Source organism: Patagioenas fasciata, chromosome 13 (genome assembly GCF_037038585.1).
Source record: "Patagioenas fasciata isolate bPatFas1 chromosome 13, bPatFas1.hap1, whole genome shotgun sequence".
NCBI classification, from domain to species: domain Eukaryota; kingdom Metazoa; phylum Chordata; class Aves; order Columbiformes; family Columbidae; genus Patagioenas; species Patagioenas fasciata.
In genome coordinates, this window is record NC_092532.1 from 13,667,944 (window position 1) to 13,685,901 (window position 17,958).

General features: G+C 40.8%; 1 protein-coding gene across 1 annotated transcript in view; it reads right to left on the bottom strand.

The window, feature by feature from the left end:
• Positions 1–17,958, bottom strand: part of DYNLRB2 (dynein light chain roadblock-type 2) — a 182,799-nt gene that overhangs the window by 97,391 nt on the left and 67,450 nt on the right. The gene's annotated exons all lie outside the window — the stretch shown is intronic.

Consider the following 17,958-nt stretch of genomic DNA (forward strand, 5'->3'; position numbering starts at 1 on the left):
CAACTAACATCAGGGATGTAAAAAAAAGGAGGATTTACCTTGGTTTCCCTGCAGTCTTTCCAATGATGCGTGATTGCCCTTTGCAGATCAAAGAAGCCTTTGTCAACCTGACAAATCTGAGCTGAGTTAGAATCCATTAATTGCACAAGTGAAGTGAAGAGATAGCACCTAAAAAAAAAAAAAAAAAAAAGAGAGAAAGCAGGTCTTTTTATACAAATATACGTATATACACTTATGTAACTTCAATCCTGTTCAACGTTTATTAATAAAATAGTTCTAACACATCTTGCAGTGAACAAGGAGCTAAATACAAGTTTAGCTTTCATTTTGAGGCTGCCAAATGGAAACGCTCTGAAGCTCTCTTCATTACAGACCCGAGAGTTTGGAAGACAACTACAAAGAACACAAGACATTGGTTTTTATTACACATAGTCTCACTCAAAACATATTTGTTTGAGAGGTTGAATCTTTGAATTTTTAAGATGGCAATATTGCATATAAACTCCTCAAAGGAAGCTAAACACTGAAATCTCTGACTTTTGCTTAGCACTCTCTTCCAGGAAATTTTTAGTTGCTTAGCCCATGGAGATCACTATAATTTCTCTTGTGAAAGTGATGGGAGAACAGGGACATGGTGAGAGATGTGTAGGCAGCATCCGAACAGGCTGGAGAGCCCAAGTGCTCTGTGCTCTAGAGTGGTGCCTGTCCCGCTATCTCGCTAGCTTTCTTTGGAAACCGGCATCTCATCTGTAGCAGAGACGTGTGAGCCAAAACCATAATAATAGTCACATGGTTTGAGAAAGTGTTTCAATAATGCAGTCTTCTGGGACTGATATTCTGACTTTTTAACTTCTCAATTATCAAACTATCCATTTTAATACAGGCAAAGGAACCTGGAAAGTAAATTGTTCTTCTGACAATATCACCTTGCAGACTTTTTGCCTTTTGCTTTTTAAAGCTGAAAATAGCAGTGTGGCATGAGTGAAAACAGGCTTTATGGGGCAGATATTGTTCTATTGTGTTCTTTACAGGAAGTAACAACCGACAGAAATGACCTGTTGTGAATTCCCCCTTTGTACTGTGAGAAACAAAAAAACACCAAGGCTTATCCATGTCCTGAAGTGACATATACACCCTCTTCCTCTTGGCTTCAGTAGTACTGGAAAGCCCATGGAGATCACTATCATCTCTCCTGTGAAAGTAAAGGCAGAACATGGACAGGAAGGCAGGTAGCAACACAAACAGCTGTATGGAAAACATTAAAAAGGAAACATTTAGAAATTGTGCAAGAGAAGCTGATGACCCCTAACACCAGCAGGCTTAGGGAAAAGCCATGGTCTTTCCAGCCTATGTAGGTGCCAAATATAGGCTCAAGTTCATGCTTCTGGCATTAATTTTATTTCCACAATGGTATGCATGTCTCCAGAAATACATTTTCCTCTTAAAGCAAAATACACCAGCATACATTCAGCAGTGTGTACACCAGATTTAGTGACTCTCTGGATCAATAGGCAGCACTAGTGCTGCCACTCAGACGCAACAACAGAATGAAGGAAGGAGCAGACAAACACCAAGTTCCACACCTGGGAAGAACAACCCCAGGCACTAGTACATGCTGGGGAACAACCAGATGGAAAGCAGCTCTGCAGAAAGAGAAACTAGGTGTCGTTCATAGATAAGCAGCTGAATGTGAGCCAGCAATGTGCCTTTGTGGCAAAGAAGGGTGAGACACTGCACTGGGAAGAATATTGCCAGTAGGTCAAGAGAGATCTTGCTTAGCACTGGTGAGACCACATGTGGAGTTGCATCCCCAGTTCTAGGCTTCCCAGTATAAGATAGACATACTGGAGTGAGTCTAGCAAAGGGTCAGGAAGATAACTAGATAATTAAGCAATTTGAGTATTTGACATATGAGGGGAGGCTGAGAGAATGAAGATTGCTCAGCTTCAAGATAAGGCTCAGAGAATCTTACCGATGTATATAAACACCTGATGGGAGGAAGTAAAGAAAATGCATCAAGACTCTTAATGTTGCCCACTGAATGGACAATGGGCTTGATTCTACTACTTTTACTCACAGAGAGAAAAAACAAACCAACAACAAAAAAACAAATGAAAACAAACAAACCATAAGAGAAAGGCTACCATAATGACTTAGCCTATTTTGATGTTACGCTATATCCACTAGAATGTTTGTTTAACCAAAAGAAAGTTACTGTATTGCTCCTTTTAGCCAACATGCATTATTAGTAGTATCATGGAGCTGCATGAACGAGCTGCTTTGAGCAGGAGCTGTGGGGACAGGGTGCAGGCAGGGACCATGTCCTTACCAGCAAGGCTGCAGCACCCAGGCAAGTGGTGTGGAACAGAGCAGGCCTGGCAGCCAACATGCAAGTCCCGAGCAAAGAGGGCAAATCCCAACCAGCAAGATACCAGCTGAGCCTAAACACATGAACAAGCAGCTCAGAAAGAAAACACCAGCAAGGGCCTGAGCTTAAATGCGGTTCGTGGGCCAATGGGCAGACAATGCGTGGGTGGAGGTCCCAGATGATGCTGACGAGGACAATCAGTGACTGGTGGTGCTCTCAGGGCCCTGACAGAAGATAAATTCCAGTAGTCATAGGGAGGCCCTTTGAAAGTACTGGGTTTGTATTAAAGGGTTTAAAGTGGATTTATTAATCTATGGTAAATTTTGAATCTGTAATTGTTCAGTAGGTTTTGGTATGATGTGTTACTGAATGTCTAATACCAATCTTCAAAATAGTATTTTTAATAGTATTGTATTCTATAATGCTGCTTTCATCCAATTCTGATTATCTATTGGCCAAAGCTACAAAATTGAACATTGTTATATCTTCTGAAAAAGTCTCTAACTGTAGTGCTCTAAGCATCTTCTCCGTTCTCTTTTTATTGATACTCCCAGAAAAGCATGTTTTGACAGACCGGCAAATAAGTTTCATTTCGTTTAGCACAGGGACTGTTTCGCAAATATTGCAAGTTTCATATTTGTGATATCTTAGAGAAAACAACCATGATCTGTTTAGAGGAACTTCATCAGCAAGTGGAAAGCCATAAGGGAAGTATGAGAATAAGACAAGTTTCTCTAAATAGTTTTCAATAGGCTTCATATGAGCTTGCTTCTTCCTCAACTAGGCGTTAACGCATTACTGTCTGCTAGAGACTTTTAAAAGATGAAGGCTTTGTTCTTGTACATGACAGCAGGTCTGGTCAGTATGTAGAATGACAAAAGCGATTATAAAACACTGTATATGACTTTTTACAAAAGCTGTCTTGAGGCCTCAGAGCTGCCTGGCGGATGGAGAAGGATTATCCTGTTCGTGAAGCTTTTATACGGTCAGACAGTGACCAGTCACAAGGGTCTGCTGGCTACCGCTTGGCTTGTGGTGGTAGGAGATAAGTACTCCATGTACAGGAGGGGTATAAGGAAATGAGAAGAGATACTTAAAGGTGAATAAAGACAGTAAAAATTAAATTACCCTTGTCACATGAATATACTACATCGATATTGTGACACATTACATTCCATTTGAAAGGTTGCTGCTCTGTTTTGTCTTCTAATAAAATACTATGCGCACTTTGAAAACTCAGTGTATGGGCTGAACCACAAAGACAATGATGCTTTAATTTCATGAGGTCACATGTGCTAGCCCAAGAATTAAAATCTGAGAACTGAAAAACTTAGCTTATTTTTAAAGACACTGAGTTCACAGTGCTGTATCCACAAGGACAAAAAGGTATTAAACAAAAATCTATTTTTATTTTACATTCTTGCACCTTTACATCATTTAATTTTGTCCAGCTACCACGTTACTACTACTTTTCTCTCCTATCATTTCAGTATTGGGAAAAATGTGGGTTTTTTCCTGCTATTTCATCAGTGGGGTTTTCTGGTACATTTTTGCAGCCTTACTTGCAAAACATCCACTTTCGTTCTGAGGATCTGGGAGCTATTTTTGGATTAACTTTAGAATGAAAACTGTCCCTTTCACCATGTGGTAACATAATTGCATTTCCTTCTTCTCAGTTCTGCTTGAAAGTTTAATTTCAAGATGCTTAGCATTGTTGCATATGTAAGGCAGAAAATAAGCAATATTACAGTTTAAAAAATAGCATGGAAAACTATTGGTTTGTTTCTGGCCCTGAAACAGATAGTTTGTATGTTGAGAATATAGTTTCCTTTGCTGGGCTGTGTGGTGTATCTGCTGTTTTCTCTTGCTGCCTCTTCCACAAGTTTTCTTTTTCTTCCCTTGTTTGACCTCGTTGCTCGGGCTGTGGCTGAAGCAAGGCTTCACAGCGGCTTGTAGAGGACCTGAGACACTTATCATCTAATCTCACAGCAAATGTGAAATATGGGAGACTTTTGTGATTGATGCAAAGAATAGCAGAACATTAAAAAAGGCAAGCTAGATTGTTTGCTTGCTGGGCTCATTCCAGCAAAATGCATATTTTTATAAAGGTAGGGCTGAAGCTAATGCGTCATGGAGAAAAAAATAAAAGAAAAACAAACATCAGCTAGCCTAGACAACAAGACTTATCCTGGAAAGCAGCACCTCCAAACTGCAGGCAAGGGAGATGGAAACAGGCTGGTGATGTTTGTGTAGACAGCATAGCAAGGTGGAAATCTGCACAGAGCTCCAGCATATCTCTGAAAAGAATGCTGAAAAACTGGAAACAGCAAAGAATTATTTGCTAGAAAACCTGAGGGCTGGCAAAAACCACCTCACAGCAAGACATTAGACGATGATGTTTGTTTCATTTATCAGGAGACTGAGAAACAACATGTTTACAGGTTTAAAGTTCTTCCAGGAGGAAGAAGGGAGATGGGCCAGAGAAGCTTTTACAGAAGAAACAAGGACATAGTAATGAACTGGAGGCAGAAATGGGCAGTGTGAAATCGAGGCACACCTTTGTAACACTGGGTGGATTGACCATGGGAATAAAACCAAACAGGCACAGGAATAGAGCGTCTGCCATTTGATTTATTCGGACAACATCTAGATACCTTTTAGAAGAGGTGTGCTACTCAGGTAAAGCTTTCACCTGCAATATAGGAGCTAGGGGATTAAACTGAATGGTATGGAGATGTTTTATAATCTGAAACAGCATGGACATGTGTGTATGCATAGTGCTAACAAAATCAGAGCCAGATTATCCAAAAACAAGCCACCAGGATAGATCAGGGTTCATCTGCTTCTTTTTAAATTGTCATCACTGTGGCTGTTGACTGTAGTCAAGCCCATATGATTAGACACATCTACATACCTTTTGCCTCTGGGCAGAAAGACTGGGCTCTTTTAGTGTGTCGCTCAGTATATTCTTTTGAAAGTCTGTTTTTTCTTTCTTTCAGCAAAGCCTGATTTGAGAGCAGAACAATTTGCCATGTTCTTGGCAGAACTCCTGGAATTTGTGTTCAGTATTTTGAGAATAGCTATATTTGGTTAGCAATACAGTATATTGCACTAGCTTTCATTTTATATTCTTTAAAAACCTTGTATTTTCCTGATATTGATGTATAAATAGAGATCTTTATAGTACTCCTGGATGCTCAGTAGTCTAAACTGTGAAGTCAGAGCCTTCTTAGTTAAGAAATCCTACCCTCCAATGCTTTCCTGAGGAAATCCATAGGTGCAATTCTAACCCACAGCTGGCATCAGCATTTCTCTGATATCACCAGCAAGCCAGTTCGCCGCACTTGGGCGCTGTCCTTTGCCTTTGCACATCTGAGATTCAAAATTTGAAAAATCTTTTATCCTCATTATCAGCTGAATTGGATGTTGTCACTGGCTGTAGTGAATGAGTAATAACTTCGCAACGCTGCCACAAAGCCTCCTGCTTCTGGCTGGAGGGTTTGGGTTTGCTGCTTGCTCCAGCCTTCTTCCACCACACAGAGGCAGCACGGGATCACACAGTTTGCTGCCTGCCAGCTTTAACTTCTTTGTACTGGGCAGTGTGCAGGAATTTTGGACTGTTGCAGCGTCCAGACTCAAGTTCCTCATGTATACAATACAGTGACAGGTCCTGGTCTCTTGGAGAACAGAGTGGAGGGAGAAGAGGAGTTATTAATGGGAGGAAAGGGGACAGGACGGGGTGTTTTACGCGTTGCTTCTGCTGACTTAGCAGAATTTATGGTTGCTGAGTACTTCATTAGATCAAATCAAGAGGCTTATGACTGCTTTATGGGATTTGTGCTCTCAAATGATCAAATAGATGCAAGAACTGAAAACAAGTGTCCTGTCTTTTTTCCAGTTTGTGTTGCTTTGTCACATGGGCAGTGTGGAGTGTAAGGTACAGGGGTGACAGGTGCCTTCTACACTGGTGGGTATTCTGCTGATCCTGCACAGGGAAGAGAGAGATGATCTCGAGATTAAAGAACAGGGCTTGAAATCATTATTTATCCTGAATTTGATGCCTCTGCCATTGATTTTTGGTGTGACTGCAGGCAAGTCACCCAGTGCTTGTGCCTCAGTTTCCTTACTAGTAAAATTAACAGGAACATTTTTATGAGGGTAGTTCAAGGTTCATTTAATGCTAATACTGGTTTTGATAACCAATGAAAGCGCTAAAATGTAGTTGTGGTATATTCGTGCCAGTAACTCGAAAAGTAATCTTCTGTGGTTTGAAGCTTTCCTGTTAGTCTAAAGAAGAATGCTCTTACCTTGAGGCAAGAATACTTGTTTTTGAAAAAGTTGTTGTTTCAGCTTATCTAAAAGAGTATTAACAGCGGGGTTAATTCAGCAGAACAAATATGAAATAGCATCAGCCATGCAGCAGAGGTCACTGCTGCATTATTTGGATAAATGGTGCCATGTGAAAGGGATTTCAATGAAATAAACATTTCCCTGGAATTTTGGGGTTTCAGAAACAGAGAAAAAGCACCAGCTGAGCTGTATATATGGAACTTGTACTCCCTGGATCCTGCAGTTATTTGAAAAACTTGGTCTTTACAGTTTCACAGGCTGCCAGGAAACTCACACAGATATAACACTGGCAGCTATTTTCACATCACGTCTTTCACTCTTAACACCCACAGAACTGACAAGAATCAGCTTTACAGAGAAGTCAGCCCAGGTTTGTGTCTCACTGGAGGCAGGGCACCCAAAAGGCTCTGGCTTCCAGTTCGTGGTGGAGATCCTCAAGCAGATGCCCTGTGGGTTGCTCAGAGCTGGTCTGCCCACGTTGTGCAAGGTGGAGCCCTGGGACTGCTTGGCCTGTTGAGGAACCAGAGGAGCCCTGCATGTACCTGGTGCCTGATCCTGGGGCAGTTCAGGTCATAGTGCTGGGGTGAGTCCACTTGATAGGTCTGTTTGGGAGACACTGATTTGGAGCACATCTGGAAGTCTGCCACAGACCTGAACAGTTTGGAAGGGAGAGGGTGAGAAGGAGACTCAGTCCTGGAGTAGTGGACCAGGACTGTAGGCAGTAATTCAAGTAGGCAGTAATTCAAGACCTGCCTTGGATTTGATGGAAATTCATCATATCTGAGATACTCATATCATTTTAGATTAAATACATTAGCATTTTCAGATGTTGCCAGATTACATCCACTACATAGAAAACTACATTTTCTGCAGAGAAAACATTAGGCCTAAAGTAGTTGTGCAAAACAGCAACTGTAACTTGGAAGAGCATCAGTCTTATTATATTTTCCAGTGTTTTAGGCAAGTATCACAAGTGGGTCCCTTTCACATACAAATTATTTACTCTTTCCTATTTATAAACGCACAACAGCAGTAAATGGGATAAGTAAAGCAGTTCAGAACAAACTGGTGATATTCCTTTGAGCAACGAAAACATTTTAAAGAAACACAATTCACACAATATTTTACCTTTCAAATCAAACAATTCTGAACATGAAAATTACTTATTATAATACAAAAGGACCTCTTCCTCATTGTACACGTTAAATGTTGAATAATATGTTACTAAAGAACAGCTCATGTGCCATAAATTTGCAGTTCAGTTACTCCTTATGCATTATGCCTTAATAATACTTGCTTATTTAAAAATACTTACCCATTTCACACCACTGATCACCTTACAGTTCCCTGCAACATTTCAGCACCATTCTGAAGAGCGATTGGATAGAAGAGTCCAAGGTGGAGTGTCAGATCTGGTGATGTTGATTCAATAGCATCAGGCGTCTGAGAGATTTTTTGGGATGCTTGTCAAGATGAAAAGTAATTCCACCCTGTTTTACCCTGTGCAGACTATTGAACCTGGAAGAAGGATGAAGAAATGTGTTACTCTGTCAGGACTTTGTTTTTCCTTATTTAAGCAGAAAGATTCATTGGTAACTTTAAATTCAAATCTGCAAATGAGCATTTTTATGCAATCCTGAAAAATGTGAGCCCACGACACTTCAATAATTTTTGGAGTGTTATCAGGAGTTATTTAGCAATTTAATAATGGTTTTAGAGAGTGTTTGGAAATGTGGTGAACTTCCTCAATATAAAGGAAATATAATTAAGCACAGCACCAGATCTGTCTGTTCCCAGACATAATCCTGTAAGAACAGTGACCAAGGGATAAGCAAAGAAAAAGAACAGAGACCTCGCAATTATTATTTTCAAAATGTAAAGACTGCATTGAGGTCAGTCAGGATGCACAGACCTGACGGGGGGACAGAGAAGAGGGAGACGGTGCAAGACCCCCCCAGGTGCAAGGAAGAGTTTTGTTGCATTCCTTCATTCCCAGAGAGCAATGCAAAAATGATTTAAAACCAAAATTTGGGTTATGAGAGACATAAGTGTCAAAGCCTCACTGAAAGGGGTTGTGTAGGAAAAAAAAAGGGGGGTTTCACCTGTGCCAAACAGGTAGCAGGGTCAGTGTCCAAACCATTTCTGAACAGCATTTACATGGAGATTATTTCCAATCACAGCTGAGCCAGGTTATTATTAAAGTAAATTTCTGGGCTTGGCTATACAGTGCTGTATGTTCTGGCTCCAATCTAGTAGGTTATTTAAGTGTGTCCTTAATCTGCCTAAGGAGAGCTGTAGAATTCAGGAGGTGTGTGGTGACATTGAGACCCAAGTTCCTGAGACTAAGCAACATCAAAGCTACTCTGGACCGTTCTGTACCCCTTGCTCAGCCCACCAAGCAAGACCCTCATGCGACTGATTATATTATCCACTGCTTCACATTTTCAGGCCACATTTTTCAACAGTAACCTCTGGAATACTGGATCCTTAGCTCTTCTTTTAAAAAGAAGTCACAAGCTCTCTTTTTTCTTTGTAGCTAAGCTTGCAGCTCTGTTTGGTATCCTGAGTCCTCAGGCTCTCTGAAAAGCCAGTCCAAGCTATTTATCAAACTGAGCTACCAGCACAAATGGAGAAAATATAAACATAAACCTCTAACAAACATGTGGATCTGCCCATGCTGGTTGCAAATCTGCAATGGATACAGAGGGTGAACCTCCAGTGATTATGGATCCTGACGAATTCAGTGTGAGCTGAACATTTTTAAAGCAGGACTGAATATGGATTCCATCATCACCCTATGCATGGAGCTTGTATAACTCCTTCCTGGAAATTCACCAATTTTACATAGTAGATTTTTACATATTATGATGACACATCAGTGTTGGCATGAGGAACAAATTCCTACAGTTAATAAATAAAACCAAACTGTCCCAGGAAGTCTTAATATGAACACTTTTCCAGAGTGATTTTGGCACTTGTCCCTGGCATTTAACGTCCTTTATATTGTTCCATTCTAGTCTGTTCTGTTTCTAATTATTTAAGAAACTAAGCACCTTGGATAAATTCCCACCTGATAGCTATCAGGCAAGAGCTGTGGAGTCCTTTATATAACTGTCCTTCAGCAGCACATGCTGGAGAGCAGCAGTAATAGAATAAAATTTAGTAAAGAATGACAGTAAGTGCAAAAACCTGTTGGTGTTTTCAAGTGAGTTGCACCAGAGATGTGCTGCCATCATTCTTCCAGTTAGTCAGGAATGTCTGGACCAGATTAAGTGTTCAGCTGTCTGCAATACTGACAATGCAAAACAATGGAGATGAGTGTTTCTAGAAGCATCCAAGGGACTTATGTGCTTTCAGAAACTTTGCCCAGAAACTTCTGTGTGTAGGCATAACTTGAGCTGTAAAAGATTAGTGATTGAAAGGAAAAAAAAAAAATCAAAAGCAAACAACAACCACAAAGAAAACATCAACACCCAACCAAAATCAAAGCATTGCTTTAACATTTTAGTTAGAACTTAAATGAAGCAAAAAAATGTGAGCTATTTCCTGAGTCGATAGTTGTTCTTGCCAAGGTCTACAATGAACTCAGTCAGGAGTGGTACTGCATCCTCATGATCCCTGATCATGCTGAAACAGTTTTGAAACCTCCTGCTCCTTTGACTCCAGTGATTTCCTGCTTGTCCACCCTCCCTCTGATCATTCCCCTTCCTGTATCTTTGGAAGTTCTTCCAAATCCTCTCTCTAGTTTTCAGTATATGGGATGCTAAAATGCCTCTTTTCTGCTATGTTTTTTGCTGTGATTCATGTATAAAATTATCCACCATCACTTGTTGAAGACCAAAAAATCTACCTTTTTATTTCAGTCTCCTATCCAGAAGAAAGCCTTGGCTAAAATTTATACTTGTGGATAACTTAACATGATCTTGAATTCAGTGTGGCTGAACAGGACAGTTGGGGTTGAAAGGGACCTCTGGAGACCTTCTAGGGGACCAGCCATGACCAAACTGGAAACCCTGCCTAGGTTCTTCCTGCTCAGATTACCTGGAGAGGTTTGTAATTACATTTTTCCTGAGCTGCCTTTCATTTGGGAGAGTTTCGTTGTGTTTCAGCTTTACAATAGCTTGCTTTTCTAATACATTACTCACCAAACGCTGCCAGTGAGAAGCAAGAAGGAATGCTGTGCAAGGGAAGGGGAGCAGGCAGAGACTGTCCTTCCCAGCAAAGGCTGCAGGCCTCCCATACCCAAACAGGAGAGCAGAAGGGGTCTGGTGGTCACTGCACAAGTGCCAAGCAGTAAGACAGGTCTGTGAGCAAGACAGGAGCAGAAAGACACTAGGCCAGGCACGGCTGAGACCAGAGCTAAGAGCAAGGCCTGGAGCTTAAGCGCAGTTTCTGGGCCAGTGGGACGACAGTGCGTGGGTGGAGGCCCCAGATGCCCTCATCAATATCATCTGGGCCTCGATATGTTCCAGTAGGTAGAAAAAAAATGTGCAAACAAGATTTTGCTTTGGTAAATGGAAGTTATATGTTTAGCAATGTGAGGGGCTAAAAGAATGTGAGTGTGGCATTAGCTGAGAGAGCAGGAGCAGATCTGGGCCAGGGTGCCAGAAAAGCTTTGTACAAGGGGGATTTGTTATTCAGACTGTTCCAAGGACGCGTGGTTTTGGAATGCTTTGGAACAAGAAAACCAACTTATTTTTCTGCCTTTTATTTTTTTCTCCTTTTTTTTTTTTTCTCCTTTTTTTTTCTTTTTCTTTCCTTCCCCACTCCCTTGCCTCCAGTTATCTAACACTGTCTTGAGTAGGAAAACTTAAGTTACTTTTTTCACTATCTAAATTTCTGTAGGAAGGTTTTTTCTCTACATTCCCTTCCTCCACATAACTACATTGTTATACATGTGTCTTCAACTTAACTCTGCTGTACTTTTATTTGGACACTTGTATTTGAAAACAACGAGGACATTGACTGTTATTTAGCACAGCACACTAATCTGGGTGTATTTTAGTTTTAAGTACAGTAAATATTTATTGGATGGTAAATAAGATTCCTAAGTAAATGAATCCTCAGAATGAGGAGGATGGAGAAGGATAGAGGATTCAATATGAGCTGAGACAAGAATGCCATTTAAAGTTATTCTAGTGTTTTCATGGTGTGGGAAAACAGCTCCCTCATCCAATGGATATTATTTCTGAAAATATCTTTGCATGTTCCTATCTCATTAGGAATTAATATAAAAATTCTTCTATACAAAAAAATCCATTTATTCACCAGTTACTGGAAGGTACAAATACATCTCCATATAGTACTGTGCTCAAGTTAGTACACTAGAAGTTAAAGAAGCTGGCTACTCATTTCCCAAAAAGAAGAAAAGTCACTTAAACTTACTTGAACCCCGAACAGACACAGCGATTCTCAGACTAACTTGTTCTCCATTTCTATTAAAACATGTGCCTGGCAGCAGTACTGTGCTATGAATCATGGTTAAAAAATCCAATTGAAAGAAGTTATCTATTATACTTGAAGCCCTTTCTGCCTGTAACACTGGCATTGGGATATAAATGATAGAGTGAAACTTTATGTTTCTCTCTAATGAGAGAAAATTAATGTCTAAATCTTGACTAACAAAACTGGCTATTAATAAAGTCTTCAGGCTCTCTAGGAATATGGATGTTCTTAGTGCCTTCCATTTCCTTTTTGAAGTCAGGCAGAGATCTTAGCCCTCTGAGGATGTTCTGGTGGACCTGAAGCAGTACTTTGCTTGTGGGCACATTGTGCAGCTGGGAGCAGAACATTATTGACCAGTACTATACTGTATGTCTTCACAAATAGTCAAAGTTTTCACTCTGGCAGCTGAGAGACACAGGATATAAGGCCATTACTGAAGTTAGAGCTAGGTACGTTTGGGTAAAGTTCATGTATGTTGAAAGATCTGTCGGTCAGGAAGGTTTTGCTATAGTTTTTCAAGTTAATTACATTAAAGGCAAATAATACAGCAAGTAATCATATATATCTTGCTGTTAGGTATGAAAGCAAATTATGAGGTTTGAAGGAGATGCCTTCACACTGAATGGAAGTAGGGAGCATTTCTTAACAATGCATTTATAGCCTATTTAAGGCTTCAGAAGAGTGAAAGATAGTTTAAACAGGCAGAAAATTCCCAGAAGGAACAGAAATTCATCTGAGACATTTTGAAACATTTAGATTTGAGAGTCAATGTGTTTAAGACTTGCCTGGAACTCCAGGCTGTGCAAGCTCCTGTCTGCAATTTGCTTCCCATAGCAGCCAGGCAGCATCCACTGCTGCTGCCACCCCTCATTTTTGCAGCCTGTGTACTGAGCCTGGAAGAAAGGGGTTATCAGAGGTGCCAGTGGGATGAAGGAGTCTTAGGAGTTCATGGTGCTAGAAGAAGTGTAGAGAATCAGACAAGGGGATCACAGAACCACAGAATGTCAGGGATTGGAAGAGACCTCGAAAGCTCATCCAGTCCAATCCCCCTGCCAGAGGAGGAACACCCAGATGAGGTTACACAGGAAGGTGTCCAGGCGGGTTTGAATGTCTGCAGAGAAGGAGACTCCACAACCCCCCTGGGCAGCCTGGGCCAGGCTCTGTCACTCTCACCATGAAGAAGTTTCTTCTCACATTTAAGTGGAATCTCCTGTGTTCCAGTTTGTACCCATTGCCCCTTGTCCTATCATTGGTTGTCACTGAGAAGAGCCTGGCTCCATCCTCGTGACACTCACCCTTTACATATTGTTAAACATTAATGAGGTCACCCCTCAGTCTCCTCCAAGCTCAAGAACCCCAGCTCCCTCAGCCTTTCCTCACACGGGAGATGCTTCACTCCATCATCTCTGTTGCCCTGCGCTGGACTCTCTCCAGCAGTTCCCTGTCCTTCTGGAACTGAGGGCCCAGAACTGGACACAATATTCCAGGTGTGGTCTCCCCAGGGCAGAGTAGAGGGGAAGGAGAACCTCTCTGACCTACTGACCACCCCCCTTCTAATCCACCCCAGGTACCATTGGCCTTCCTGGCCACAAGGGCCCAGTGCTGGCTCATGGTCACCCTGCTGTCCACCAGGACCCCCAGGTCCCTTTCCCCTACACTGCTCTCTAACTGGTCGTTCCCCAACTTATACTGGAACCTGGGGTTGTTCCTGCTCAGATGCAAGACTCTGCACTTGCCCTTGTTATATTTCATTAAATTTTTCACGGAGTGATCTAGAATATTTCCAAATGCCCTAGAGCCCAACTCTAGAACCGCCAACTGACCTACTACCCAATCTAGAACTTTCAAGCAAGCTAGAACACATCCTAGAACCTGATCTAGAACTACCTGGTGACCCAGACACCAACAACCACCAACAGACAACAACCAGCCCCCCAAAACAGCCTCTGGAATGGACTCAGACTCTGAGGCCCACCCACATACCGCTCAGAGCCAGGAAAGGACCTTTCATCGTCAGTCATGGAAACACCTGAAATATGGATGCAGTGTCTTCATTGGCATAGTCTTCCATGTCTAGTTTGTTGCCTTACTTTAGAGGACAGAGGGTTTTTTTCAGTGAATGGGTTTCTGATATTTTTGTCAGCAGAGCTGGCTGCAACAGTGGAGGGGAGTGTGTGTTTTACTGCAATCTCTTTTTCGATTTCGAATTTTATTTTATTTAACTTTATTTTTTAAGGTACTTGTTTTGGCTACACATCTATCTCACTGACACTGTCCTGAGGTCTCCAACTTTTAACAGTCAGCCATTCAGAACATTTTCAAACAGCTTTTTGTGGCTATTGTTAGTGTTAAGCTTTATAGTCCTGGACTTCCTTAGACATGTGATGTGGCTTAGCTTGGCACTTGCTCAGTGGCCCTCGCACCTTTCTTCACAAGCCAGAAGACGACCAAGTCTGTCATGATAGCTGACATTGCACTCTCACATAGGACTGGTTTAAGGCTTTATTTTATTGCAAATGCAGCTACTATTTTCATTCATTCCCTTGATTTTTCAGTATTGTTAATCAGCTTGGAAGTAAAGAAATATTAATCATGAGATGAAAATCAAAGCAAGAACCCAACTTGTCCTGTGATGACTAATATAGTGGTTGGAGCCACAAGGCAAAGTGGATTTGTGTTTACTGGTTTAGAGAAGACGCAAGCAAGTTTTTATTTTTAAATGGGAGTTTGCTCCTAATTCTAATTGACTGTCACAATAAATAGTGTGTTTATACAGCTGAGGGCAGACAATGGGTAGGATGAGAAACCACTGACCGGAAAGGTGGACAAATAGGGTGACTTAGCTGTTTCTGTTGCTGATGGTTTGTATCACCAAACCATGTCCTGAGAGTCCTTTTCTTAATTACAGCATGGCTTTGAGGAATGCATTGGAACACAGTTTATAGAAGTGATTTTTGTGTTGAGATTTTAAGGTTGTTCAAAGTGCATATGAACCTGTGTGATGAGATTAAATTCACTGAACAAGCACAAGGGAGTTGTTAAGATTGTTTCTCCTCTATGCCGAGGCTGCTTCAACTGCAGTGCTGACTCAATTTTTAAATATAAGCATTAATTAAAATGAAATTACTTTAATATTTCTTTAATTTGCTTTTGATAGGATTATAGTACAAGATCAAATATGGGTTAAATAGTTCTTGAAACTCATCTGGAATTGTAGAGTAGTGCGATCATTTGTGACAACTTAATTGGATCTGAATCTTCTGCTGAGTGTTCCTCTCTATAAATACATTTTCATTTCAGATCTCTGGCTAGCCGTGGGCATCTTGCATATGTAACTGTTTTCTGTGGAGCTGCCAAGGTAGGAACTCACAGAAGCTCAAATAAAGCCTTAGATAACTATGTGTTGCAATAACATCTAGTTGTCAATTGTACTAAATGTAGTGCTAATAATGTAGTGTGAGATAAACCCTTCCTTTCTATGTTAACACTTCAGTGAATCTTGAAAGCAGTCTTAGGCAGCTGTTGTGAACAAAGTTTTTATTTCCTTGATGTTATCTTTCTCATAGAAAACCTGGAAGTGTGAAGCGTTAGCAACTTGAAACTCTTGCACGTGTTTTTGACTGAGAATGCCTAATGATGGGCACTTAAGTTTGCTTTTAGGCCATTTTAAAACTATTTTTTCAGTGATTATTAAACTACAGATTCTACTGCAACCCATAGTATCTCCCAGGGTGTAATCTCTGAAACTTTTGAGCTCTTTTAGCTGCAGTGGAGTGATTTCTGATTGAACTGGGCTAAGTGAACTATCTTAATGATAGTTAGGTATCTATAATGCAAATAATACTGGGCTGAGAGCCAGCAGCTTGTTGAATGTTACTGTCTTTTGCTAAGTCTTCAGGCTGTAATGATAAAATCTGAATTTGACCGTGATAGTATAGCTGAATTTATTTTTTAACTGGACTTTAAATATCTTTAGTAGTAACACACAAAACTGTACTGCATTATGTATATCTCCATTTGTAATGTGCTGCCTTTGATTTTTTTCAGTGTCTTAGGGCTGGAATCAGAATGGACACCTGTATCTGCAGGTATGGACCCTGTAAATGCAGTCACGTCGCATAGCCTCATTCAGACTATCCTGCTCAGTTTCTATACTTGTTAAGCTGTTTTCCTTGGAAATCTCAGTCTAAATATGGCTTGGTCAGTCCTGTTGTGAAGCTGTATGAGATGAAAGCTTTAGGAGGTATGGCTGCACGCCACTGCATACAGATGTGTGGCCAGAAGTCTTCTGAGTGTGTCAGCTGGAGTTCACAAGGACCATGCTGGGTTTAGATGCATGACAATGAAATACCACAGGAAGAGAGGCAGAACTTTCATGGAGTGTAATATATCTTAGTGATTCAATACAAATGTAACTGTATATAACTTTGAAAGCCCTCAAGAAACATTGAATATGTAATTCTGGAATATGTTCAGTTTCTGTTGTAGTGTTAATATACCAAGTACTGGGATTTTCAGTTTACTCATCCAGATGCATGAAAAGTATACTTACATATTTGGAAAAGGCCTCTAATTATGTGGTAAAAAATCAGATGTTCTTCATTATAGGTCTGTAGAAATGATCTGTTTAAACTGTTTGTATTCGCTTTTGAAGCTGTAAAAAGGATTGTTTATACAGCATGGAGAAAAATGAGATCACATGCTCTGAAAAATATTCCCTGCCTGCGCAATATAACTTCAGTCAGAGGATGGGAAGTTCAGAGGGCTCAAGTGACTTATCAAATATAAATCAGGTCTGGAGATAACCTTAGTATCTGGGTTGTTTTTATCTCTCAGGTAATGCTTTTGCTAACCAATAATGTAAACTCTTCCTTTCACATAGATGTCTCCTGTTATTCCTCTGCATCTTTCCTATTTGCCACAGAAAGGGACCGGGATGTAACTGGTTTAATGCTGGAGTGATTGTGTCAAGACACAGGACTTCTAAATCGTTCTACCCATTGCTTTTAAAATAATATTCTGAGTTTAACACTTTTAATATCTAGGCATAGCTGAAAAGTGCTCTGAAGCACAGGACAGACAGAAGTAAAGCTCCTTCTGCTACTGCAAGGTGACTGTGGTACAGTCACATCTTCCAACAATTTGAGCATTGGGCAGGGAACACAGAACATCCAGAGAGCTATAACAAACTGTGTAACTGAGTAAATCTTTGAACTGTAAGAAATAGCTCATCGTTAATCACTCATGATGAGGAGACTTCCATCTGCCCATTCCTCGTTTGATCAGGGTGTATATGAGATACAGGTAAAATGCAGCTTATAACATAAACAGAACTTTTCAGACACAACTTGATTTTTTTGTTTGTTTTAATCTAATAAAACATCCTAAATGGGGAAATTAGAGCAAAGGTAGAGTCAACTTGCTGGCAGACATTTAATAAGATGAGTCAGGGAGGAGGAAGTTAAGAGACGAGTGATCAGTACGGTCTCATCAGCGTGGGTGAGGACAGCATCCTGGCTTTGTCAGCATGAATAAAACCCTGGAGCTGGAAGGTTAAAAATGTACCTATTGGTCTCAAACTGGCACTTGAGGAGTTGCCTGCCCAGCTTTTGTGCAGATGTTAAATTGGAGAAAGTAGAGCCCATCTGTGCTGCTCTCAGCAGCAGTTAGGGAATTGAAAGAGCAGCTGAAGATGTTTTGAAAGCAAGAAAGGGATCTCTGAACTCCTGTTTTCACATAAATGGAAGCAGCATGTGGTGGACTGCAGCAGGCTTGTGTTCAGATCAACTCTGAAT